The sequence below is a fragment of the Pseudorca crassidens genome, chromosome 4, assembly GCF_039906515.1.
Source record: "Pseudorca crassidens isolate mPseCra1 chromosome 4, mPseCra1.hap1, whole genome shotgun sequence".
NCBI classification, from domain to species: Eukaryota; Metazoa; Chordata; class Mammalia; order Artiodactyla; family Delphinidae; genus Pseudorca; species Pseudorca crassidens.
The window spans coordinates 119,320,884-119,347,149 of record NC_090299.1 but is presented as its reverse complement, the minus strand read 5'-3'; the positions used below and the strand labels follow the sequence as shown (position 1 = coordinate 119,347,149).

Below are 26,266 nucleotides of genomic sequence, written 5' to 3'. Positions count from 1 at the left end.
CGCAGGGTGTTCAGTGCTTCAGTGGCCACTGCAGCTTGTGTCCAGGATCACGGAGCTGAATGTTTCTAGCTCTAGATCTATCCAGGAGCAGTCTCTGCACATATAGGCTAATGCCAGTTCCATCTTTTAAACCACAATTGAGAGCACAAGTGCTCTCCAATCTAACACATCACCCTTTTTGTTCACAAAACTTAGGGTCTTAGAAATTGTCCCCTACTCACAAAAGCATTTCATTTTGGGGGGTCAACTGTGAGCAACAGCCTAAAAGGAAAGTGCTGCATTCATGATGGGAAAAGAAAGTTTTTAGTGAAAGGGTATCATTTCTGGTACATCAGCACAGTTTAGACCTTGTACACTTATGTGTATCAAACATCCATAAAAACATTACCAGAATTCTCTATTGTAGGAAGAATTGTCTCCCATTAAAAAATGTGGAAAGGGAGACTTACAGTGGTGACTTATTCGGGGCCACCGGGAGGGAATATCACTTCTCTGGGCTGTGACAACAGCCTGTCTCTTTCAAAATACTTAGAGATCTGTACTTTTTACTCCTCCTTGACATGCTCATTCCTGATTTGAGAATACTCTCCCAGAAAACTGTCCAAAAATAATAAAATCATGATTCATAAGGTTTCCATGCAAGGAGAATTTATCAAATGGAAAGATTAGTGATGTCACGTGCAGGGGAAGCAGAATGAGCTTGAGCTTTGGGGTGATCTCTGCTCTCTGCCAAATAAATATAAGACAAAAGGCACATTGATGTTGTTAATAGTAAGTGTAGATGTATATTCTCCTAGTAACAGGCACAAAACAGTTACTCTATATATGATATTAGCATTAGATCAATGCTTCCCACAAAAAGGAAATGCATAAGCATTAGTAGATTACAAAAACTCACAGTACAAGGAGACCTTGGTAATTCTGGGCCCCAAAATCTTACTTCTAGTTTTTTGTTTTAGGTATGTCATCCTCTATAGACTCATGGAAGTGCCTAGATATTTTACTCGATCTGTGCACATCATATGGTGAAAGTTTTTCCCAACGTTCCATTTTGAGGAGGGAGAGTGGGAGCAAAGATGGGAAGGAGATTGTTCTGCATAATTTAATCACATATCTTTATGAGTTTATCATACAAAATAACTTATACATTATGGATGAGTATAATTTTTTTTAATGACTGTATCTGAGTCTGTTCCAACTCTCCATTTCACTTAATTCCATGAGTTGATCTCTCAAGGATCATACACTCCTATTTTCCCACACGCTTTTTAAAAAATAATTTCAACCCTACAGAAAAATGAAAAGAATAGTAAACTTAATACCTATATACCTATCCCTCCCATTGTCCAATGAACATGCTGTCCACATTGTATTATTTCTCTCCACATATCCCTTTTGTTTAATTGTTAAATAGCTCTGCTAAAGCATTTGGAAGTAAGTTTCAGACACCTACTAAATACTGAAGTTTTAACATCCTAAAAATGAGAATGTCTTCTATAGAATCACAATATCATTATTGTAATGAAGGAATATGATTTTAATTCGAACAAAATATTCATTTCTCTATTTGTTCAAAGCCATCTTTAAATTAATTTTCCAATTCATCTCATTAATGTTCATACACTGTCATTTTGCTTCAGGCTTCTTATAATCTAGATAAATTCTGCTGACTCTTTTTACAAATACGTTTATTGAGGTATAATTGACAAACAATAATGTGCACATTAAGGTGCACAATTTCACGGGGGCTGACATATATATAATGAATGAAATTACCGGCATCATCAAGGCAATGAAAACACCCATCCACCCCCGACAATATCTTCAATGTAGAACACTGCTCCTGTCCCTCCCCCTCTTTGTCTTTCATGACATTGACTTTTGTGAAAGCTTCAAGCCAGTTGTCCAGTGCAGTGTCCTCATTCTAGATTTGCCTGTTTCCTCATGGTTTGATTCTGATTGAACATTTTTGTCCAGGACATCACACGGGCAATGTAGAGTTCCTCCCACTGCATCCCATTAGGGGATATAGAACGTCACTTTGGGCACTTGGTTCAAATGGTGTCCTCGGATGCCTCCATGATAAAGGTCCCTTTCCTCTTCATCATCTCAAGTGGTCTGTGGCCTGATACCATATTTCCTAACAACAAACCCAAAGGCATTGACTGGAAGTGATGATTGTTGCTGGCTCAGTGGTGGCATCGTGAGTAGCAGATGGTGGTTCTCTAATTCTGCACGCCTACACTTCACTGCTGGCATCTTCTCTAAGGAAGACCTTTCCTTCCCTGACTCCCCCTCTGGCCTTTTTAAAGGTACCCCTTGGACTCATGAATTCTTTTTTCTCCGTCCGATGTGTATAACCCATTATCTTTCTAGTTGAGGTCCCGACTGCTCTGTGTTGGGTCTGTCGAGCTCTTTGCCCTGCCTCTGCCTCCTTCTGCTTGGTCCTCCCTAGTCTTCCAGAACATCCCTGCTGTCAGACACAAGAGCCTTCAGGGTCATCTTCTTCTTTCCTGAGACCAGACCTAGAACCAACCATTTCTCCACAACATCTTGCTTGCATTTATTGGTGAGTGACATTGGAAAATCAAGATCTAGGGGAGTAAACCTTTTTGAATGTCTGATGTAAAATACTTGAGGGTGTACATGTTAAGAACTATGAAGGACTATTATCTATTACCTGAGACTTACCTTATTTTTGAGCTAAAAAGTTAGCCTGCTCCTATCTCCTGGATGCTGGCCGAAGATGAGACACAAAACACTTTCTTATTCAAGGCACGGCAACCAGCATGTTCTCCATGTTAGCATCAGTTCCTCACGTCCCTCCATCCGTGGAGTGGACCCAGATGGATGCTGTGCACACACCAAATTTGCAGCACAGCCAAGGAACCTCCAGCCCAGTTCATCCTGAGCTTCTGTACTGGGCTGCAGGCAAACCTGCACAGTCTGTCCCTCAAAGGGGGGCATCATTTTTATCATGTTGTACAGCATTCACTCTTCCTCTGCCCAGGAGGGCGATTCTATGTTGATTTTCCAAAGCAGTTCCTCATGCAAGCATCCATGAAAAGACAGTCCAGAACCAAAAAGCAGTCCATGCCTCTGCTCACAGGATGTGCAGAAACCCAAAAGACTCATAGAGAAAATTGTCCTAATATTAAACAGCCAAGAAGAAGGGTTACAATAGGAACTAAGACTATTCTTTGACCTTGGAAACCTGGGTCTTTGATGAGGTTATTATGAATAATTTTGGGAAGTGGGAGGTGGAGGTGTGGAGAAGGTACAGGGAGGACCCCTCTTCAAGCAGGGTCTGCACAGGGTCTTCAAGTATGCTCTCCAGACCAGCAACATCAGGACCATGCAGACATTTATTAAAAATCCGGATCCTTGAGCCCCACCTCCAGCCTACTGAATTAGAAATTCATCGGGTTGGGTGGGGAGTCCAGAAATCAATCTACGTTACAAAAGCTGACCAGGTGATCTTGGTGCACCCTAACATCTGAGAACCATTCATCTGGAAGTTGCATTTGAAGGAAACTAGGATATGTCCCCGTAAAAGTTGTGATTTTGACATAAAAATTATTTTGAGCCAAAGGCAACTAAGAAGCAGCAAACTCAGAAAAACTCCCTTTTTCTGCCTAGAGGTGGGATATAAGTTCTTCTTTTAGTGGAGGCAGATGCTTATCAGCCCGGAGAGGGCACCAGAGGAACTTGCGAACAAACCTCACCATTAATTCTCTTTCGTGGATTTAACTTCCCGCATTTGGCCACCCTTGAAAGCCTAAATCTGCTTCCCAAGCCCTCTTTCTTGCCTACAAATGCACTACCTTTGTTGAAGCTGCTTTATAAACTGGGATTCTAAGCCACCATTTGGGGTTCCTTTTCCTTTAGGTTCGTTCAGCTAGAGGGGTGTTGCTGACTTAATTCACTGTTTTCCTCGTGCTAATTTTTCTGTCTGAGACTCTCAGCTAAAATTAAAGTTGGGTAGAGGATGTATTTTGCCTGGCCCACACATTCAAAGCAAACAATTCTTCCTCACCCTACTGGATAATTCCATCCCCATAAGATGATGAAGGGAATTTGTCACATACAGCACAGGAGAATCCTGGGTTAAAAGAGGAAGTTTTCTGGGTTTTAGTGACAGGATCAGCACTGAAAGTGTAAATTCTCTGCCTGAAAATTGAATATTTGAAAACGGAGTTGTTTTTTAGAGTTAAAAGCAGGAAATGACGGCACATCAGAGAACTCATTGACTGTCAGGTGTCAGCCACTCTGAAGACTTCAACTACATGATCTTTTTTAAAGGGTCTCAAATCAGTGTTTATAGCTTAAACCTCTTCCCTAAATATCAAACCAGTAAAATCAAGTGCAAACTAGATATTTCTATTTCTTCATGGACCAAACACACATTGTGTTCAATCTGAACTCGCTTCCCGTTCAATCCTGCCCTGGCCCAGTGCTTGCTATTTCAGAGGCTGAAGCTCTGGCCTTCCTCTCCATATCCCATCGTTTACTAATCTTGTGGGTCCACTTCTCACCTCATTCCACCACGTGGCTTCGGGACACCACAGTTTCTAGCAAGAGCCCCCTAAGGATCCAACCTGGCAGCTGCATCTTTCCCACCTCATCCACCCAAGTCTAAGAAGCAGCCAGGGAGATCTTTTCAAAAGCATCTGCTGCTCCTGGGGTCCCTCTGCTTGAAATCTGCCAGCAGGTTCCACTCTTCTCAGGGTCAAAACCCAAAATTCCTAACAGGGCTCCAGGCCAACTGTCCCTTGCCTCACTCACTGGCTTCAGGAAGTCATTCTCTGTGCCCTCATTTCAGGAAGAAATGCCACCATAACTTCTCAGTTTGCTAAAGCCCATGGACCTGTGAGAGGAAACATCAGACCTCTGAATTTGCTTCTAACCACACTCTAGGCCCCACAGAAAGAGTCCCCAGGGTCCCCCAAGTAGCCGGATCTCTTAGCAAAACTCCCTGCCTGGTGCTCCTGTTTTGTTCTAATGGTGGGCTCCCTGCGTGATTTACCTTCTGTGTCTTTTTTGGGCCTCCTGTGTCTCTGCTGGTAAGTTGCAGTGGATGCTCTTCACTCCTTCTCCCAACAGCCCTGAGTGCTGGCAGCTTCTTCACCCATAGTGAGAACTCTCCTGGGTGCAGGTGCCTCTCGTGCTGGTCTAAGAGAGACCATAGAGAGTCTGGGCAGTGTACATCCAAGCTGCACTTGACAAAGTTCCCAAGGAGGTTCCAATTGAAAACAGGTGTGAGGATCCCTGGCTGTAGCCTCAGTAAAGATTGGTTTTATGTGATTGGAATGTGGGTAGCAGGGAAGCAGAAGGATAAGAATAATGATTGTGGGCATCTGAGTGACAACATCTGTAAAGTATTTTAATTCTAAAATAAATCCAGTGTTTTACGTGAATATACTCACAATATTTAGAGAACAATTTCCAAATGACAACCAAAACCTTTTTTTAAAAAGGTGAACGTCTTTGACAAATAGTTATTGAGCATAATTTCTCAGCTAGTTGGTGTACTAGACTTTTAAGACACCGTGACCAAGGAAAAAGCAGTCACAGAATGTCCAGTCTCATAGGTGGGAAAGGGGTGAAACAACCACCAGATTCATGAGTCAGCGTGAGGTGCTGGCAGGGAGTATACCCTGGCATCCTAAAGACACTACCTTTGCCAGGAAATCGAGGAAAGACTCCCTGGAGAATTGATGCATGGTAGGAGGAGGGTAACAGGACAGATTTCTGGTTGAGATCTAACCAGAGTTATCACTCTGACTGCAGAGGGGGATCAATGGAGAGGTCCCAGTGGAGTCTGGGGAGGAGCCATGGTTGGGTAGCCAAGTGTGAGGGAGGCTGCAAAGTTACACCTCCCTGAGCAAAAGTTGCAGAAGGTGGTGGGGATCTCGGGGAATATTAAGTAAAACAAAAGTTACTGATGAGGGAACAGCAAAGAAGTGCTGAGCACTGGGTTGAGGTTTATTGGTTGGCAGAGAACATTTATTATGATCATTCATATGCAGATTACATGACTCCCATCAGGCTTAGCTGCATTACATCTCTGAGAAAAGGGCAGGTTATCCTGTATCCCTTGAAAGCCATTTCCCCATTTGTAAGCTGGGGACAGAAACAGTACTTTACACTTAGAGTAACTCTAGCCTAATAACCAGAAATTCAGTAAATATTTTAAATGAGAATACATGTAAGGTACATACTATCCATGAAGTACTTCATTTTTGATTGGCATGATTTTCAATCTTTTGAGTAATATTTTTTCTAGTATCATTTTATGTAATGTCAGGAGAAGAACTATGCTAAAACACATAAAAAACACTAACAGGGGGAATAATCAGGCATCATCCTCCCCTTAGATAAATCAGGATTTATATTCTCAACTGTGTGTTTCCAGAAAATTTATATATCCACATATTTATATTTTTATGTGACAGATGATTTAGCATAAATGGTAGTATATTTTACAAATAGTTCCTTAAATCTGTCCATTTAACATTAGAAATGTGTCCTTCACTGTCATAAAATTACTTCTCTAGCAAGAAATACAATTTTTTAAAAAAGAGTAATATATATTGTTTATAAAATGTAAAGGGCAGAAAAGGAAGTCCACCCATGCCCCCAAATAATCTCTGTTAATCGTTTAGAACTTTTTGTACTATATATACTGTACACTCACCACATCATTACTAGTGTATTTAAACATCCTAACATGAGCACCAAATAGCAGCTAAGTGTTCCTAGCATTGGGAAAACTTCAGTGAACAAAACCAAGTCTCTGCTCTCCTAGAGTATCAAAGATGGAAAACAAAAACATAAATCTCCTGCATATATGCACATGAGAAAAACGTTTTAACATATTTCTAACATCTGGCTCAATACAAACATAATGTGTCAGGTGATGACAGCTATATAAAGGAAAATCAGCATGGAAATAGTCCAGACCCCTTTGGAAACCTGTTTGGCTCTTGATACTAAAGCTGAGTATGCATATATGCTCCCCTATGGCTCAGAAATTCCACTCTTGTTATCTATCTTTCAGAATGTGGTCATGTATGCAAGGATGCTCATAGGAGCACAATTCCCAAGGGGAAATCTGGAAACAACCCAAGAGATTTCAACAACAGAATGGACTAATGAACAGTAGTACAGGCATACGATGGAATACTATTCACCAAGAAAAAGGAATGAAAAACAGAAAAATAAGGATGAATTCTCGATCCATCATATTGACATGAAGAACCCAGAATTAAAATAGAATAGTGTATGCCTCCCCTTATATGAAGATCAAAACCAGGCCAAACCAGCGAATCTTTTAGCAGCAGGTGGCGGTTATCTTTGGGGAGGAGCGTGGAGGCAGTGATGGAGAGTGGCCAGGAGGGGAAAGGGAGCAGGTACTGTTCTATTTGTGGGCTTGGTGGCTTATGGGACTATGTTCACTTTGCAATCATTCTCAGGATATGTAAAATGATGGGTGCATGTCTTTATGTATGTATGGTCTACATCCATAAATGTTTACTTAAAAAAAGAAACTGCTTCTGTTCTGTCTCCATAGGTGAGCCAGGGAATCTGCATTTGCAACAAGCATTTTGGTGACCCCCAGCCAAGGGAAACGGTGATAACAGAGATATGCAGTAAGAGGAAACTGAGTTCAGACCCCTGGTCACTCACTGACTAGTTGTGTGACCACAGACGTGCGTCATGGTGGGGTCTCAAGTAGCCTTCCTTCCAGCCCCACCTCCAAGCTGCACAATGTCCCCTGCCCTCTGCCATGTCCCAGTGACCCTAGGTGTGGTCAGTGTGGAGTGGACTCTGGAACAAGACTCTGCGTTTGAGTCCGGGCTCTGCCATTTATCAGCTGTAAGCTTGGGAGCACGGGTTAGCTCACACCCCTGTGCCTCAATTTCATTCTCTGTGAAGTGAGTTGGTGGCAGAACCTAACTCCTCGGGTACTTGAGACTCAAGCAAGCAGTGAGAAGACAGAAAGAGCTATGTCAGTGACTCTTGTAGTGAGGACGATTATAATTGCACCTGAAGCACATACCCATTAGCCTCTACTGTGAGTCTCAGATCTGAAGAGTGTGGTTCCTGTGAGAGTGGATCTGACACTGGCTCAGCCACTTACCAGCTGTGCCCCTACTGTGTGCCAGCCCCATGTTCACACAGCTGTGCTCAGGCCAGGAGTCTGAACACCTGTTTGCCTTACTGTAGTAACTGCAGTGGTTTCCGGCTCTGGTGAGAGAAAGGGCTCTCTCATGATCTAGGGGTTCAGGAAAATACAAACTCCTTGTCATCGGGATGGAGGGGTGACTGGGTCTGATGCTGGCATGTGCTTTTTAAATGAATTTGTCAATAGAAGTCTCACACATATCAGGAAATTTGCAAAATTCTTTAGTGTCTTATCACAAAGGGAATGCAGGTCTGAAACAAGATCTCATCTGTAAAAACAAAAGGCATTGCCAGCAATCTCCCCCCACAAACCCTAATCTAGGGGCAGGATCATACCCTAATAACAGTAAAAGAGATGAGTTTTTTAAGCAGAGGTGTAATGAGATCAATTTTTTTTGGAAAAGTGAATGCCAGAGAACAGAATGATGACAGGGATGGCAGATGACCCAGTGAATGGGCCACTTAGGAGAATAGAGCAGTGGCCCAGGTGAGAGCTGCTGCTGCCCTGGTTTGGGAGAGAGAAATGGAGTTGAGGAAAAGTGGTGTGGGCCATTGGGTGTGGAGATATTATTTACTGAAATAGGCATTCCTGTGAGTAACAGGCTGAGTGCAGGGGATGGATTCAATGTAAGAGAGTGAAGTGTTGGCAGTCTGGGAAGAGGCATCTAGAAGTGGCCAAATGGCATCTGGACACAAGGCTTTCAGGTAGATCCACCTGAGCTAAAGCTAGAGATTGAAGAGCCTTCAGGACACAGCTGGTAACTGTGGCCTCCCCAGTGAGGGGGAGCACATAGAAAGTGTTTCTAGATCAGTTTTAAATTTCAACATGTGTCAGAATCACTGGGAGAGTTTACTGACACAGGCATAGATCAGAGATATTGTGGGCCTGGTTACAGGCTACCTCAAGAAAAAAAAAAAGAAAACAACTATGACAAAATAGTGAGTCATGTGAGTGTTTTGGTTTCCAAGTGTGTATCAAAGGTATGTTTACACTATACTGTCATCTATTATGTGTGCAATAGCATTTTGTCTAAAAAACAATGTAATGCCTTAATTAAAAGACTTTATTGCTAAAAAAAATGCTAACCCTCATCTGCGCCTTCAGCAGGTTGTAGTAGTAACTTCAAAGATCACTGATCACAGTTCAAATTTAATAGTGATGAAAAACTCTGACATATTGTGACAGTTACCAAAATGTGGCACAGATACAGGAAGTGAGCAAATGCTGCTGGAAAAATGGCACCAATAGCCTTGCTCCATGCAGGGTTGCCACCACCCCTCCATTTGTAAATAGGTCATAGCGTGATGAAAGGAGAAAGGCCTGTACACAGACTGCTGAGCCACCCCTGCAGGTTCTGACTCAGTAGATCCCAGGTGGGAACCTGGAAGCTGCATTTCTAACCAGCTCCCAGGTGACGCACATGATGTTGGTCTGGGAACCACACATTCAGACCCACTAGAGGGCGCTGCAAAGGGGCCACATATAGGTTTCTGGATTCTCTAGGTACCTCATCTGTCACTTCTTCCAGCTACTAGATTTTTACCAAAGAAACAAATCAATAGTACGTGTTGTCCACAAAAATTCAATTAACAATGACATTAAGAAGGGAATTTCAGGGGCTTCCCTGGTGGCGCAGTGGTTGAGAGTCTGCCTGCCAATGCAGGGGACACGGGTTCGTGCCCCGGTCTGGGAAGATCCCACATGCCACAGAGCGGCTGGGCCCAGAGCCTGTGCTCCACAATGGGAAAGGCCGCAGCAGTGAGAGGCCCATGTACCGCCAAAAAAAAAAAAAAGAAGGGAATTTCATTCAAGCCAAACTGAGGAATATAACCTAAGTTCCACCTGTTAGAAGTTGAAGGCATAGTCATGTACGTGTTTGAGACACAGGATCGTCCATCAAAATAACATATGGATATGTTACATAAAGTTCACCAAGGTAAGCACGTACAAAGTGAGCAGCAAGGTCCATGACTCCCTACGGAGCTGGGAAAGAAGGCTATTCTTTTAATAAATCACATTGCTAGCATCAAAGAAAGGGGAAAATATTGATATTTATGTTCAAGCAGGTTCTCCCATCTTTTAGGAGCTGTGGGTTATGTGTGATGCAGAGGCACCCTGCACATTAGGGAGAGAGGGAGAAGGCCCAAAGGGACAGAGAGAGTGAATTTTAGGTTTAAATTTTCTTTTCCTGCCTTAAAATATAAATTTTATTCTATCGATATTGAACATAGTAGGTGAGTCATTGCTTACCAGTGTTCACATAATTATAAATACATTTTTTCTTCATTCTTCAGGATAAGTTCCCTCACTTAGTTTGGCTCTAAAGCCCTCCCAGCAGTTCATTCCCTTGGACATTTTGGGGGCACAATCGATATTTCCACACTAGTGAGGGGCAGACCTTAGTTGGAGCTCCCCAGCCTGAAAGAACTGATGTAAACAGTCAAGTGTTCAACTTTGATGGCCTCATCTGGAATAAATGCCTGAGTTACAGTCATTAAATCCAACTCCCTACATTCAAACTTTCACTCGCTCCTCAAGGTTTCAGTCCTGCCTTTCTACTCAGACGGTTCCTCATGGTGATTCTGTTTCCAACACCATTGATACTTTCATGACCTGAGGGCTCAGGAACTGGACTTCGTCAACCAGTCGCAGGTGCTCTTTCAATAGCTGTATCTGCTTTGTTTTCCTCTTCCTGGCTGCTCTGTGGCTGTGGTCCCTGGGGTTCTGCCCTTGACTCCCTCTCACTTTCCACCAGCGTCTCTCCACCTGTGTTCTGGTCCCACAGACTGCTATGCAACAGAGCACATTCATTTCTCATCCCTGCCCAGTGAACCTCAGAACTGGGGAGGCTGGAGAGAGAAATGCCCACCCCTGCCCCCCATGAATGGGAGCTGGCCTGGCACCCTCACCTAGGTCTTGCTGTTCTCCTGATGAGCGTAAACAACTTCACAGAACAGCAACATCATCCGACAGGGCCACTCTGTGACTTTGATCAACAAGACAAACACAAGACTACTCTTGAAGCAGGTCTGGACACAGACAAAACATGAACATTGTTCAAACCACAAAAAAGACCCAACATCCAGGACAGGACCCACCTCTCTTCGCTAATAGGAGTGACGGCTATTTGCCCATCACATCTTCAGCCTCAGTCTAGTCTTCCCTCCTTCTGCATGAGGTTTATGAAGATACCCTGTCACAGAATGAATCCCCTACTGGCAATATCCTATCAGAGCAATGTCCTTCTTCCTTAGCCTTTTCCTAAACCCCATAACACAACACCACCAAAATAACACTCCCTCCCTGAAATGCTAGAGGGTTCCCCATGGTGTGTCCTCCCTTGCTGAGAGTAGTGAGCCCAGGTGCTAAATAAAAGTGGTTCCCGTCCCTTTGGCTTGAGAGTGTTGACAGGGACAGAGGAGAGATAGATCTTGTGGGGAGAGAAGGAAGAGCCAGGTTCCCTCAGTGTAGGGGGTGCACTGGGGGAGGTGGGCTCATAGTTATGAAAAACAAGATTCTCATGTGTCCAGAATCGCTGCTCTCAAGCCACGACTCCAGCTCAGCTCCATGTGCTGAGTGGCAGGACTGGGTCTACGGGGAGGAAAACATGGGACTCATCTCAGGTGCACAATTTAAGGGGTGCCAAAACACACAGGGATCAAGACCAATACTACTTTAAGTATTTTTAAAAGTTAAAACTAGGGCTTCCCTGGTGGCGCAGTGGTTGAGAGTCCGCCTGCCGATACAGGGGACACAGGTTCGTGCCCCGGTCCGGGAGGATCCCGTATGCCGTGGAGCGGCTGGTCCCGTGAGCCATGGCCGCTGGGCCTGCGCGTCCGGAGCCTGTGCTCCGCAACGGGAGAGGCCACAACAGTGAGAGGCCCGCGTACAGCAAAAAAAAAAAATTCAAAATTAATGCAAGAAATCCATGATGAACAAAATGTCAAAATCTTAAAGATAGGATATGTATTACTGATTTTTCCTTCATAAACAATTTCTTGCCAAATTCATGCATAACTAATTCATGTATTACTAATGCCTGCTATATTTTGTCATATTTGATTCAATATTTTATATTAAGAAAAAAATTAGTGTTACAGATAATTTTGAGGTACCCCAGAATCATTCTTCATTTTCATTCTTCATGTGGCTCAAGTTAGTTTGTACCTTTCAGTATACTTCAAAATTAATTATTATGAAAACTTTCAAAGATACAGAGAAGCAGACACAATTGCATTAAAAAATATTACCATCAACCCACATTCAACATTTATCAAAATTTTGTTGATTCATCTTTTTTCTTCCCTTTATGGTTGCTTTCATACTTGTATACATCATACCTCACTAAAAATGTGGACATTTTTTACTAAAACCTTTATAATACCTAGAAAACAAGCCACAACTCCGTGATATCATTTAATACTTTATAGTCAAAATTCCCCAACTGCCTCATAAATGTCTTTTGTTATGTTGGTTTATTCAAATGTGGATCCAAAGAAGTTTCATGTTTCACATTTAGGATTTTTTTTTTCATTTTCAACACTATTCTTTTTTTTTTTTTTAATGCCAGCATTGACTCATTGACCTGTACAATTTCCCACATTCAAGTGTTGTTTCTTTTAAGGTCATTAACATATTCCTCCTCTACTCCCTACATTTACCATAAAGTGAAAGGATGCTACAAATGCTCATCCAATTCAGATTCAATGTTTTGTGGTTAGATGATTTATAGGTGATGCAGAGTAGCTCAAAAAAACATCAAATAATTGTACACATAATGTGTAGTTGCTCCCGTTTAGTGATGCTATGATTGATCAGTAGGTTAAGGTGCCAAAGCCTTGGTGCTCAAGTGTAAAGTCCCCACCAGAGGGTCTACCAGCTCAGTAAGGAGATGCTGAAAAAGTCTTAAACACTGAAAGAAAGAAAACTGTCATTATTTGCAAAAGATAAAACTGTCTGTTACGAAACTCGAAGAACCTGAAGAGAAATTATATAGCCTTAAGGGGATTTTAGCAAGATTATTGTATAAAGTATTAATACATATTTTAAGTATATCCACATGTGAGAAACAAAAACATAGTGTTTAAAGTGAATCTTTTACAATTGCATCAACATGTAAAATACGTTTGAATGAATCTAAACATGAAATGCAAAAGTTGTATGAACAAAATCATAAACATTTAATGAAAGAGATTAAGGAAGACCTTTATAAATGTAAGATATACCACACCTCCATGGATTGGATGACTCAAACTAAAAGTTTCATGTCTCTCCAATTTAGATTGCTGCCTCAATGAAATCCCGAATAAAATTCACAAAAACACTATTTTAATAATCAAATATGATTTTACATTTTATTTTGTTTATCTATGTTCAGGGACCAAACTAGAGAGGCAAATCATCACTGGAAACATTATTTTTGAGGAGTGGATAGCTTGTAGGTGCTTCATAAAAGTGCTTATTTAAACTATTTCCTGAGTTGTCCTTGACAACACATTTTAAAACAATGAAGTACATGTGCTGATATAGGACAAAAATAAGTGGAAAATAAGCAGTTAAAATGAGATAGATTGCCCTCATTGCAAATATACCCAGGGGAATGTTCTATACACATAAAGTATACATCATATAAACATTGGGGTTTATATGTAGGCTACTTGGGAAGGTTCATCAAAAAGCCATTAAGCAGGATTCCTCTAGAAAGGGAAACAGAGGAAAGGAGGCCCCCATGTGACCATTCTACCCGGGAAGGCTTTTCTGTAATGCACATCCCATCATTTTACCCTTCAACATTTTAAGGAAGATGTTTCTGGAGTGCAGGTATATGTGCTCCTGTTTAAGAAAATCTTTATGCTGTCCTGGGAGTAGATGGCTGTCCTCAGGGAGAGAAGAGGAGCACCTTCATCTGAGACTCATCTCCCTCTGTGGGCACCATAAGTGCCTGCCTGTGGGGAGTGTGCTGGGGTCCTAGTGTCCCAGGCTGCTAATCAGCATCCAGGGACAGGGAGTACTTAGGACAGGTTTGATGGATTAACATAGGAATGATTGAGCCATCAATGAATGGGACATCATGCAGGCATTCATTATATATTAATACAAAGATCCTTAGTCCTCTATGAATATAAAGATGTGAGAAAGATCAAATCTGGAAATGGAGATTCAGGATTACTTCGGAACTTACAAAACATAAGGAGCTCCAGGGAAATGTATTTAAAGTACATTCAAGGCCTCCTCAAGGCAAACTTCTATTTCATTCCATCCAGGGAAGCCTGTCCCTAAACCTGTCCTGGTGCTGCCCCAAGACAGCCCCTCGCCCACCTGCTACAACACTCCCACAAAGCCCCCACCTCCTGAAGGAGAGGTGCAGCTGCAGCTCAAGGAGAGAGCTTGTCTGCTGCCTGAGAGGTTGAGAACTGCAGAAGGGCTTTGGAAATCCAGAAACGGAGATTAGGATACATTTGGGAAACACCTCCTTTAAGGGGCAGACAGAATTCAAATAACCTCTGAAGGGACAGGCCAAGAATATTCAGCAATTTCACTTTAGGAAAAAAAAATGAGGACTTTCCAATGTATTCCAAGGAACCGCTATATTTAAAATGGGTAACCAACAAGGACCTACTGTATAGCACAGGGAACTCCGTTCAATGTTATGTGGAAGCCTGGATGGGAGGGGAGTTTGGGCGAGTATGGATATATATATATGTATGGCTGAGTCGCTTTGCTTTGCACATGAAAGTATCACACTGTTAATTGACTCTACTCCAATATAAAATAAAAAGTTAAAACATTAAAAAAATTTAAAAATAATTCAACAATCAAAATAAATAAAAATAAAATAGACATGAAAATCACCTGTACCTTGAAATATATTTATAATTATTAATCATTATTTTAGAAAATGGTGTGATTTCACATAAGTGAAATGAATACTTAGAAATCTGTGATTTCACATAAGTGAAATGGATAAAACTTAGAATTCATTTGTCATATTACTAGAATTCATTTGCACTGTGTTTTATTTTAATGCATTTGGAAAGACCCATGCTGTAACAGTGAAATTTTCCCAAAAGCAACTGTACTAAAAACCTCAAATAATACAGCACAATCCTGACAGGAAGAAAAGGGAAAGTAATATAATTAGTCAATAGGTTTTTAGTACCTGCTTTATGCCCAGCTGAACCCTGTTCAACAAGTGAAAAATGTATAGGACATGGTCCCTGTCTTAAGAAAACTTATAGCTCATTAAAAAGATGCAACAAATTCCTTATTTAAAAAAATTCAGAACAGTTAGGTATGAAATTTTGTGCTTTGATTTTAAGAACAGTAGATATTCAGAGAAAAAGGGAAAGGGGAAGAAAAGGCTGAATGACAGTCATAAAAGGCTTTTTGAAGGAGAGAGAATTCAGGAAGGTCCAGGAAGGATGGGTATGGTCTGGTTAGAAGAAAAGGAGAGATGTTATTTCAGAAGATTAAAATTGATTGAATAAAGACAATAAGCCCATTAATTTACATTTGATGGGGGAAATGAAAGGCACGAGGAGGAGAGGAATGAGAACATCTGATGGACAGAAGCAACAGAGTGAAGGGCAATAAAGTGAAGATGGGACGGGAACTATAAACCTGTCTCCACTCTGCCAGGCACGTGAACTAAACACCCTGAGTCCATCCAATCTCCAGGCGAGGCTCCCCGGACTCCCTTAGAGGAATTCATCATCAATTCAGAATATCAGGTATCAGGCTTGGTATGGAGTGACCATGAGCTGATGGCTTGGATCTTGTGCTTAACACAAGGCTTCATGTTGAGACACTCCTCCAAAGGGTTATTTTGTTTTAAATTCGGCTCCTCTGGGATTCTATTCTATTCCTCAACTCTCCTAGTGCTTCCTTGGGCCATAATTCACGGATCTCAGGCTCATTAACTAGAACAACCCTCTGGCTCTATCTTTGTTGTGGAAATTGAAGCTAACCTTTCTCATAGTTATATTCTACAAAAGTCAGATAATTTATAATTTGAAACTCTATGAATAGATAATGTGATACATAAATGCTGTGTCTTTTTCAAATAGTTGTAGGAAGTTTGGTATTCAAGGCTTACGCAAATTTACTGAGTTAAAACTGTAATTTATGAGAGGAAACTTCAATCTTTTCTGCTTGGGAGTTTGAAAAGAATGAAGGGGAAATCATTGGAATGAATATGGATTTGTTTTGAACAAAGGAAATTCATATGTGGAAATGATCTACAGGGCATTCACTTTAGCTTCCAGACAATGCTGAATTTCTTCCTACCATAAAAGCTCAGAGGTTAAGTTCAGACTATTTTAAGCTATGATTCAGCTGCTACCAAATGTCAAGGAGAGCTTGTATGAGTCCTGGGCAATATAGTTTAATATAAAGTGGTGGCCTGACTATAGTCAACACTATTGTGGTTTTTTTTTTTTTTGAAATTGTCTTTCACTGCCTCTAGATTCTTCTTTTTTTTTTTTGAGCATAGTTGCTTTACAATGTTGTGTTAGTTTCTGCTGTACAGTAAAGTGAATCAGCTATATGTATACATATATCTCCTCTTTTTTGGATTTTCTTCCCATTTAGGTCACCACAGAGCACTGAGTAGAGTTCCCTGTGCTATACAGCAGGTTCTCATTAGTTACCTATTTTATACATAGCAGTGTATATGTGTCAGTCCCAATCTCCCAATTCATCCCACCTACCCACTCCCCTCCTTGGTTTCCATACATTTGTTCTCTACATCTGTGTCTGTATTTCTGCTTTGCAAATAAGTTCATCTGTGCCATTTTTAGATTCCAATTATATGCAATAATATATGATATTTGTTTTTCTCTTTCTGACTTACTTCACTCTGTATGACAACCTCTATGTCCATCCACATCTCTGCAAATAGCACAATTTTGTTCCTTTTTATGGCTAAGTAGTATTCCATTGTATATATATGCCACATCTTTATCCATTCATCCATCAACAGACATTTAGGTTGCTTCCATGTCCTGGCTATTTTAAATAGTGCTGCAGTGAACACTGGGCATGTGTCTTTTAGAAATATGGTTTTCTCAGGGTATATGCCCAGTAGTGGGATTACTGGGTCATACAGTAGTGATATTTTTAGTTATTTAAGGAACCTCCATACTATTCTCCATAGAGACTGTATCAATTTACATTCCCTCCAACAGTGTAATAGGGTTCTTTTTTCTCCACATCCATTTATTGTTTATAGATTTATTGATATTTTTCATGATGGCCATTCTGACTGGTGTGAGGTGATACCTCATTGCAGCTTTGATTTACATTTCTCTAATAATTAGTGATGGTGAGCATCTTTTCATGTGTTTGTTGGCCATCTGTATATCTTCTTTGGAGAAATATCTATTTAGGTCTTCCACCCATTTTTTGATTGAGTCGTTTGTTTTTTTGACACTGAGCTGCATGAGCTGTTTGTATATTTTGGAGATTAATCCATTGTCAGTTGCTTCCTTTGCAAATATTTTCTCCCATTCTGAAGGTTGTATTTTTGTCTTGTTTATGGTTTTCTTTGCTGTACAAACCTTTTAATTTTAATGAGGTCCCATTTGTTTATTTTTGTTTTTATTTTCATTACTCTAGGATATGAGTCAAAAAAGATCTTGCTGGGGTTTATGTCAAAGAATTGTTCTGCCTATGTTTTCCTGTAAGAGTTTTACAGTGTCCAGGCTTACATTTAGGTCATTAATCCATTTTGAGTTTATTTTTTTGTGTATGGCATTAGGGGGTGTTCTAATTTCATTCTTTTACATGTAGCTGTCCAGTTTTCCCAGCACTACATATTGAAGAGACTGTCTTTTCTCCATTGTGTCAATATATTATTGTCTCCTTTGTCATAGATTAGGTGACCATAGATGCGTGGGTTTATATCTGGGCTTTCTATCCTGTTCCATTGATCTATATTTCTGTTTTTGTGCCAGTACCATGCTGTCTTGATTACTGTAGCTTTGTAGTATAGTCTGAAGTCAGGAAGCTTGATTCCTCCAGCTCCGTTTTTCTTTCTCAAGATGGCTTTGGCTATTCGAGGTCTTTTGTATCTCCATACAAATTTTAAGGTATTTTGTTCTAGTTCTGTGAAAAATGCCACAGTAATTTGATAGGGACTGCACTGAATTCAACTGCATAAATGCAGTTGAATCTGCTTTGGGTAGTATAGTCATTTTCACAATATTCATTCTTCCAATCCAAGAACATGGTATATCTTTCCAACTGTTTGTGTCATCGTTGATTTCTTTCATCTGTAACTTATAGTATTCTGAGTACAGGAATTTTGCTCCTTTATGTAGGTTAATTCCTAGGTATTCTTTTTGTGGTAATAGTAAATGTGATTGTTTCCTTAATTTCTCTTTCTGATATTTTGTTGTTAGTGTATAGGAATGCAAGAGATTTCTGTGCATTAATTTTGTATCCTGCAACTTTATCAAATTCATTGATGAGCTCTAGTAGTTTTCTGGTGGCATCTTTAGGATTTTCTATGTATAATATCATGTCACTGGCAAGCAGTGACAGTTTTACTTCTTCTTTTCCAATTTGGATTCCTTTTGTTTTTTTCTTTTCTGACTGCCATAGAGGGGACTTCCAAAACTATGTTGAATAATAGTGGTGAGAGTTAACGTCCTTGTCTTGTGCCTGATCTTAGAGGAAATGCTTTCAGTTTTTCACCATTGAGAATGATGTTTGCTGTGTGTTTGTCATATATGGCCTTTATTATGTTGAGGTAGGTTCCCTCTATGCCCACTTTCTAGAGAGTTTTTATCATAAATGGGTGTTGAATTTTGTCCAAACATTTTTCTGCATCTGTTGAGATGACCATATAGTTTTTATTCTTCAGTTTGTTAATATGGTGTATTACATTGAGTGATTTGCATATATTGAAGAATCATTGCATCCTTGGGATAAATCTCACTTGATCATGTTGCATGATCCTTTTAATGTGTTGTTAGATTCTGTTTGCTTGTATTTTGTTGAGAATTTTTGTATCTATATTCATCAGTGATATTGGTCTGTAATTTCCTTTTTTTGTAATACCTTTGTCTGGTTTTGGTATCAGGTGGATGGTGGCCTGGTAGAATGAGCTTGGGAGTTTTTCCAAGCTTTCTCTGTAATTTTTTGGAAGAGTTTGAGAAGGAAGGGTGTTAGCTCTTTAAATGTTTAATAGAATTCGCCTGTGAATCCATCTGGTCCTGGACTTTTGTTTGTTGGAAGATTTTTAATCACAATTTCAATTTCATTACTTGTGATTCATCAGTTTATATTTTCTGTTTCATCCTGGCTCAGTCTCGGAAGGTTGTACCTTACTAAGAATTTGTCCATTTCTTCCAGGTTGTCTATTTTTTTGGCATAGTGTTGCTTGTAGTAGTCTCTTATGATCCTTTGTAGTTCTGCAATGTCCATTGTAATTTTTCTTTTTCATTTCTAATTCATGGATTTGAATCCTCTCCCCTTTTTTTCTTGATGAGTCTGGCTAAAGGTTTATCCATTTTTTTTCTCTTTGCAAAGAAACAGGTTTTAGTTTTATTGATCTTTGCTATTGTTTTCTTCATTTCTATATAATTTATTTCTGCTCTGATTTTTACAGTTTCCTTCATTCTATTTTTGGGTTTTGTTTATTCTTTCTCTAGTTGCTTTAGGTGTAATGTTACATTGTTTATTGGGGACTTTTCTTGTTTCTTGAGGTAGGATTGTATTGATATAAGCTTCCCTCTTAGAACTGCTTTTGCTGCACCCCACAGGTTTTGGGTCATGGTGATTTTGTTGTGATTTGTTTCTATGTATTTTTTTATTTCCTCTTTGATTTCTTCAGTGATCTCCTGGTTATTTAGTAGCATATTGTTTAACCTCTACGTGTTTGTGGGGTTTTTTTTTTTCTGTAGTTGATTTCTAATATCATAGCATTGTGGTCAGAAAAGATGGTTGATATGATTTCAATTTTCTTAAATTTACTGAGGCTTGATTTGTGACCCAAGATGTGATCTATCCTGGAGAATGTTCCATGTGCACTTGAGAAAAAAGTGTATTATGGTGCTTTCAGATGGAATGTCCTGTAAATATCAATTAAATCTGTTGGGTCTATTGTGTCATTTAAGGGTTGTGTTTCCTTACGGAGTTTCTGTCTGGATGACATATCCATTGATGTAAGCAGGGTGCTAAAGTCCCCCACTATTATTGTGTTACAGTCAAGTTTTCCTTTCGTGTCTGTTAATATTTGCCTTATATATTGAGGTGCTTCTATGCTGGCTGCATATGTATTTACAATTGTTATATCTTCTTCTTTGTTGATCCCTTGATCAGTATGTAGTGTCCTTCTTTGTCTCTTGTAACAGTCTTTATTTTAAAGTCTATTTTGTCTGAGATTAGTATTGCTGCTCCAGTTTTCTTTTGATTTCCATTTGCATGGAATATCTTTTTCCATCTCCTCACTTTCAGTCTGTATGTGTCCCTAGGCCTGAAGTGGGTCTCTTGTAGACAACATATATACAGGTCTTCTTTTTGTATCTATTCAGCCAGAATGTATCCATACTGTGTCTTTTGGTTGGAGCATTTAATCCATTTATATTTAAGGTAATTATCAATATGTGTGTTCCTATTACCTTTTTCTTAATTGTTTTGGGTTTGTTTTTATAGGTCTTTTTCTCCTCTTGTGTTTCCCTTTTAGAGAAGTTCCTCTAGCATTTGCTGTAGATCTGGATTGGTGGTACTGAATTCTCTTAGTTTTTGCTCGTCTGTAAAGCTTTTGATTTCTCATCGAATCTGAATGAGATCCTTGCTGGGTAGAGTAATCTTGGTTGTAATTTTTTCCCTTTTATCACTTTAAATATATCCTGCCACTCCCTCCTGGCGTGCAGAGTTTCTGCTGAAAAATCATTTGATAACCTTATGGGATTCCCTTATATGTTCTTTTTTGCTTTTCCCTTGCTGCTTTTAATATTTTTTCTTTGTATTTAGTTTTTGTTAGTTTGATTAATATGTGTCTTGGCATGTTTCTCCTTGGGTTTATCCTGTATGGGACTCTCTGTTCTTCCTGGACTTGATTATTTCCTTTCTCGTGTTAGGGAAGTTTTTGACTGTAATCTCTTCAAATATTTTCTCAGACCCTTTATCTTTTTCTTCTTCTTCTGGGACCCCTATAATTTGAAAGTTGGTATGTTTAATGTTGTCCCAGAAGTCTCTGAGACTGTCATTTCTTTTCATTCTTTTTTCTTTATTCTGCTCCTTGGCAGTAATTTCCACCATTCTATCTTCCGGCTCACTTAATCATTATGCTGTCTCAGTTAATCTGCTATTGATTCCTTTTAGTGTATTTTTCATTTCAACTACTGTGTTGTTCATCACTGTTTGTTCTTTAGTTCTTTGCCTTTGTTAAACATTTCTTTTATTTTCTCAATCCATGATTCCATTCCATTTCTGAGATTTTGGATCATCTTTACTGTCATTACTCTGAATTCTTTTTCAGGTAAGTTGCCTATTTCCTCTTCATTTATTTGGACTTGTAGGTGTTTACCTTGCTATTTCATCTGTACCATATTTTTCTATAGTCTCTTTTTTTTTTCTGATGGGTGGGGCTGTGTTCCTGTCTTGCTGGTTGCTTGGACTGAGGCATCCAGCACTGGAGTTTGCAGGCAGTTAGGTGGAGCCAGGTCTTGGCACTGAGAAGAGGACCTCTGGGAAATCTGACATCAATTAATATTCCTTGGGGCCTGAAGTTCTATGTTAGCCCAGCAGCTTGGACTCAGCGTTCCCACCACAGGAGCTCAGGCCTGACCCCTGGCCTTGGAACAAAGACCCTGGTCATGCGGGGATTTGTCCCGTCCTCTTCGGTGCCTTAGGTCCCCTACCGGCACCCATTACGTGCTCTGCAAGAATTGCTCTGATGCATTTTTGTTGTACTTGTGGGGAGACGCAAACTTCACATCATCTTACTCCACCACCTTAACTCCGCCTGCCTCCAGATTCTTAACTTCTCGTGGGCAGGAACCTCATCCCAAACAGCCAGGGATTCCAGCAACCAGCACACACCTGGTGTGGCAGGTGCTCAGAACTGCTCACTGAATGAAGATGCACTGTCTGTCCGTCATATTCACATGAGACTTTCAGCTTTCACGGGACATCATTTTATTGGTACTTTGATTCAGACACTGAATCTTCCAGTTCCTTGGTGTCAGATTTCCTAGCCTCCAGAACTACCAATCCATGAAATTCCGTATGGAACTTGGCACCCAAGCAGGACAGCCAGTGGGAAGGGAACTGCAGATCAGTGCCCTCAAGCCAGCCGGGTCCAGCGCCCCTGCCCAGGGAAGGCAGCCTGTGGGCCTGTATTGTATATTTGAAAGTTGCTAAAAGAGTAGATCTTAAAAGTTCTTATCACAAGTAAAAATAAAAATTCTAACTATGTGAGGTGATAAATGTTAACTAAACTTATTGTGGTGATCATTTCACAATATATATGTATATCAAATTCTTATGTTGTATACCTTAAAGTTATATGATATTATATGTCAAATATATCTCAATAAAACTAGAAAAAATAAATAAACTTATGGCCTTCTTCTGGGGAAAAAAAAAAAAAAGTATTCCAAGGAGCCAGAAACTAGATCACTGATAGAATTAGAGAGAGGGGATTAACGTGGAGTGTCTGCCACACCCTGGACAGAAGATTCAATCAGAGAGGAAGATGAGAGGTATCATCAGCAGTCTGTAATCTCCCAGGCTGATTGCAGCTGCAGTCTGTCTAATGGGATAAAGGAAAGGAGTCTCCCTACAGGCTTTTAAGGCCCAAGGGGCCCGATTCTGACCCCAGCAGTGAATAGAGAAGGTGGGCTGTGTCGTGCCTTCAGACCTGGATCAAGACCTGGATCGAGGAAGACCTTCTGCTCTGTGAGGAAGAAGCCCAGAGCCCCAGTGGGTGGAGCCAGGATGCCCCCAAGACCTTGAGGACACAGATCAGCTCCCGCAGCACAGAGCCAAGACTGAGAAGCATGGGCAGGTGAGTATGGACTTGGGGCCAGAATCTCAGGTGGGCCTGAGCAGGGACAACATAGCTGCCCAGGGGACACTGGGTGACCACACTCTGATGGAGAAGGGCCAAGTCAGGATGGTCTGGGAGGTGCTAGAGGGCAGGAGGTTCTCATTGGATTCATTTGGAACAGACTCTCTGGCCAGCAGAGTGGAAAATTCCATGGGTTCAGAGGAAGATGCAGTAGGGGGAAGGAAGCCCCAGGTGTGGGTGTGACCTGGAATCTGCCTGTCACCTGGTCCATACCTGTGGGAGGTGTGGGCAAGTCCTAGAGGCTCCTGTGGGATGGACCTGCTGTGTGTCAGGCACCCTGCTCACTGCTGTTGCATTTTCTTCTCAATATATGGGCTCCTTAGTTAAGGTTTTATGTATGTACCCATGTGGTTACTTTATGGAAGATAAATATTTGCTGGCTATCATAAGGACATATATACACACAGTTTCTTTTTATACTGTATTCACCTGTGACATTTGTTTTAGCATAATAGAGATAAGGTCAATCTTTTAAGCCCTGTTTCTTCTTCTTTTTTTTTTTCCTCCTTTTGGGAATCAGACCCCAGGGAGTTTGTTCTTTAGCCTGCAGTGCCTGTTTTGCCCAAGGCCATTCCTAGGTCTTTTTCTAGAATGGCTGTGCTCTTGTCTTCCTGTCTCAAAATAATAGTATTATTTTCATGTGTTTGAACTTGCAGCCAACTCACATCAATTACTTGTAATGGTGGTACGTCATATTTTTTTAATTGAAGTAGAGCTGATTTACAATACTTTGTTAATTTCAGCTGTATAGCAGAGTAATTCACATTACATATATATACATTCTTTTTCATATTCTTTTCCATTATGGTTTATAACAGGATATTGAATATAGTTCCTTGTGCTGTACAGTAGGACCTTGTTGTTTATCCATTCCATATATAATAGTTTGCATCTGCTAACCCCAAACTCCCACTCTGTCCCTCTGCCACCCCCTCCCTCCCCCTTTAGAACCACAAGTCTGTTCTGTATGTCTGTGAGTCTGTTTCTGTTTCAGAGGTAGGTAGGTTAATTTGTGTCATATTTTAGATTATACATGTAAGTGATATTATATGGCATTTGTCTTTCTCTTTCTGACTTACTTAGCATGATAATCTCAAGTTCCATCCATGTTGCTGCAAAAGGCATTATTTTGTTCTTTTTAATGGATGAGTAGTATTCCACTGTATACATGTGCTACATCTTCTTTATCCATTCCTCTGTTGATGGACATTTCAGTTTCTTCCATGTTTTGGAGATTGTGAATAGCGCTGTTATGAAAATAGGGATACATGTGTCACTTTGAATTATAGTTTTGTTCAATATGTGCCTAGGAGAGACATTGCTGGATCATATGGCACTTCCATTTTTAGTTTTTCTGAGGAAACTCCATGCTGTTTTACATATTGGCTACTCCAACTTACATTCCCAGGTTGGTACGCCTTTTGAGTCTGCTGTAATCTCTAAATTTCCCCTGGAGATAGAGACTGAAGGGATGTGGACACTTTAGGATGGAGGGAGAGGGAGAGCTGTGGCTCAAAGAAGGAAGAGAGAAGCTGGCGTGGCCTGGCTGGGGCAGGAGCACACTGAGAACATTGGTCAGCCTTGTGAAAAGTGTTTTTACATAGAACATGTTAAGCTTGTAAATTAATAGAAAAATAGTAGAACAAACATAATGTATCAGTTTCCAAGGGTTGCCACAACAAAACACCACACATCAGGGTGACTTCAGCAACAGAAACTCTGTCCCAGGTCTGGAGACTGGAAGTTGAATATCAAAGTCCTGGCAGGTTCACTTTCTCCTGAGGCCTCTCTCCCAGGTGGCCTCCTCGTGGCTGTGACCTCACATGGCCTTTCCTCTGTGGGTGCCCATCCCTGATGTCTCTTCCCCTTCTAAGGACACCTGTCAATGTTGCATAAGGGCCTCTCCCCAGCAGCCTCATTTTACCTTAATCAGCACATTACAGACTTTATCACCATATAGGGTCCCATTCTGATGTACTGGGAGTTAAGCTTCAACTTGTGAACCGTGGGGCACACAATTCAGCCCACAACATCCCACGTACACATCCAGTGAGTGATGCCCCCAGCCATCCCTGCTCCTCATCACAGGGAAGCAAACCTAGATATCATAGGGTTTATATGTAAATGGATCTCTTTTCATTAATAAAATCACATTCAGTAACCTATAAAAACATCATCAGAGCTTTCCGAGGACAGCGACCGAGTCTGTGGAGCCGCCCCAGGAGCCGGAGCTGTCGCATCCCCTCCTCTTCCACTTCCCGTTGCAAACAATAAAAGCCGTTCGTACCGTTAAAAAAAAAAAAAAAAAAAATCATCAGAGACCCACAATCCCAACTGATTACAATTAGATTTTGTTTGGAAGTTTATGTATTAGAATCCAAAAAAAAGCTTGGTCAAATATTGTTGATTATATACATGCTCTTTATTTCTGTAATATACATTCTTTTCCCTTTTGTTATCATTTTCTTGAAGGAGCTGGTGAGTTGTGCCATAGAGTTGCCCACACCTGGATTTTGCCGATTGTGTCCCTGTGCTGTTGATTTTCATCACTACTGGGAGCAGTGGCTCTCTGTGAAGAAGACGACCACCTAGAAAGCTCGCTTTCAGCCCATTAAGTAAAAGGGACAGAAATGCCAAAGGAAGCAGAGACTAACTGGGGCTCTCAGTCCTCCTGGCGGCTGCTGTAGGGTTGAAGGGAAGGGGTAGAAATAGGCCTGAGTGGCCACAGCTCCCTGCAGATCCTGGCAAACCTACTGGCAGCCGTGAAGAAGCAGAGAGAAGGCTGAAGGGTCAGATGGTTCTCACTTGTCCCCACCCCTGGAGAGCCAGGTTTCTCTGAAGGGAGTCTCCTCAGACAGAAACCCTCCCTGCACGATGGCCCTGGCATCTTCCCTGGCACAGCTCCAAGCAGAGGCCAGCTGCCCCATCTGCCTGGATTACCTGAGAGACACAGTGACCACTGACTGGGCACAACTCCTGTCACCCCTGCATCCAACAGT

General features: G+C 40.9%; 1 pseudogene; it reads left to right on the top strand.

Annotated features, from left to right (window-relative positions):
* The window catches only part of LOC137223034 (tripartite motif-containing protein 60-like), a 52,979-nt pseudogene extending 38,340 nt beyond the window's left edge, over positions 1 to 14,639 (top strand).
* The last annotated feature ends 11,627 nt before the right edge of the window (positions 14,640 to 26,266 follow it).